The sequence below is a fragment of the Notothenia rossii genome (genome assembly GCF_949606895.1).
Source record: "Notothenia rossii genome assembly, chromosome: 7".
In the NCBI taxonomy this organism is placed as follows: domain Eukaryota; kingdom Metazoa; phylum Chordata; class Actinopteri; order Perciformes; family Nototheniidae; genus Notothenia; species Notothenia rossii.
Window position 1 is genome coordinate 45,285,960 of NC_136905.1, and position 2,116 is coordinate 45,288,075.

Consider the following 2,116-nt stretch of genomic DNA (forward strand, 5'->3'; position numbering starts at 1 on the left):
TCCCCCCACTTTTTGCCCGGTCTTTAGTAGAAATGTTCGTCGGTAAATTAGATGGATTAGATTTTTTCATCTTGGTGTTTTCTCTATCGTGTGAGCTCCACACGCTCACTCTATACAGTGTTGTTTACATTCTGTGATGCGCGAGCTGATGACGTCACGTCAAGACGAGTCAACTTTTTTTTTTCTGAACTTTGTGTGGAAAAATGCGGAGATTATGCGGCCTTTTGATAAATATGCGGCCTTTTAAAAATCTGCGCCATTTTGCTGATTATGCGGTAAATTCTGCGATCGCAGAATCGCGTTTTTCTGGAGGGTCTAGGCAGTGATGTTACGGGTGGAGGGGCATTGATGTTAGCTGTTACACACAAGGCTCAAACTTAACACATTGCATCCCTCTTTGCAGTGTCCCTATTCCTGGAAGGGGAATCTGCAATTCCTGCAGAGTTTTGTAACCCGTTGGTCCGCACGCAAAGCGAATTTTTAAAGCCTTCTTAATTGTCTCATTGCTCCATTTCATCCCCTTTGTGGTGAGTCTGCCTAATGCCTTAAGTTGGTCTTTTTAAAACGTTTTCTTATATTTGTTGTCCCTAATTGTCATTGTTTTCTTGAGAGCTGCATTTTCCTTCTTGATTTTTCCTCGTGCAGACTTTGCTTTTTTGGTGATTCCTTCTTGGCTCTTTAATTTTCTCTTAAATTTTTTTAATAGATCTGTTTGACTGGCTGCTGGTTCCCTCGTATGCTGACTGGCTGCTGGTTCCCTTGTATGCTGACTGGCTGCTGGTTCCCTCGTATGCTGACTGGCTGCTGGTTCCCTCGTATGCTGACTGGCTGCTGGTTCCCTCGTATGCTGACTGGCTGCTGGTTCCCTTGTATGCTGACTGGCTGCTGGTTCCCTCGTATGCTGACTGGCTGCTGGCTGAGTGGGTGGTGTCCACCCTCCCTGTCTCTCCTCACTAGCCATGTCCTCTCTTTCTTCACCCTCACTTTCCTTTCTCTCAGTCTCCTCATCCCTTCTTCCCTCAATCTTTGAGACTAATGTAAGTAGAAGACATGGCACTGTAGATTTTCGAACATTTAAAATATTATACCACTTAAAAATAAGAAATATGACTTTTGTTACTAAGAGTTCATACTTATTATACCTGTGTCACCTATAGCACTATAGCTGTGATCATGAGCTATGGGCTTTGTAGATACAGGTCCCGGGGTGAATCGTGGTGCAGGGGCCCTTCTCTTTTTGACCACAGGGCGATGCACGAAGATGGTGGGTATAGCCTCTGCTCTCAGCCTAGTCTTGCCCTTTTTTGTCTTGACAAACTGGTCTGCATCAAAATGTGCCTGCGGAGTGACTTGAGGTTACTTCACACACAGAACAACTCAGTTTTGTCTGCCCACATACATATTCCATAGTGGTTGAATACACAGTATTAGGAAACACTTTATACTTACTGGACATGTTATACTCATTACATACTGTATATAAAATATGACCAAGAATGTGAGACAACTTTATAGAAATTCATATCACATCTGTTACTGATGCCATTTGTCATACTTTGTTAAACTCACAAATAATAAAGTTCCATAACTTCAGTTGGGAACAAAGACCACACCTTATCTCCCCAAGGCAATTTCCCATCCAATAGGTGTGCTATATAGGTGTGTATAACCCTTTCTCCTGTCTGTTACTCCCTCTTTCAGCACAAGAACCAGAGGGGGATTCAATGGAGCCTGAATACCTGCATTGAGACCCTCACCCTGCACCCTGAGTCTCAACTCTGTGTCTTTCATGCCTTTCCCTGTTTTGTTGTATTAAACAAAACATTAAGCTTTCCCAATGGTGTGGTTTTCGTTTTGTGAAAAAGTGCAAATGCAGTGTCTGTATATAATATCCTCACATATTTTGTTGCTGTTCGTCGTGAAATTGCTCCTGCTGACTTGAGCCAGCCATTTTTTCCTCCGCTCTGTGTCAGTGGGGAAGCCGTACATTCGTACTCCTTTCTCGGAGCGATTTGAGCATCCCCAGGCAGCACAGCAAACCATGGTGGCGACTAGGAGGCAGCACAGCAAACCAGGACAACACGGAGGAAAAGGCACAGACAAACTGCATGATATG

At 43.9% G+C, this 2,116-nt stretch overlaps 1 long non-coding RNA gene across 1 annotated transcript; it reads left to right on the forward strand.

The window, feature by feature from the left end:
* Window positions 1-407: 407 nt before the first annotated feature.
* LOC307046559 lies at window positions 408-1,692 on the forward strand. Its single transcript, XR_013810150.1, has 3 exons — window positions 408-527; window positions 707-1,037; window positions 1,166-1,692. It is a non-coding gene; the product is annotated as an uncharacterized lncRNA (long non-coding RNA).
* The last annotated feature ends 424 nt before the right edge of the window (window positions 1,693-2,116 follow it).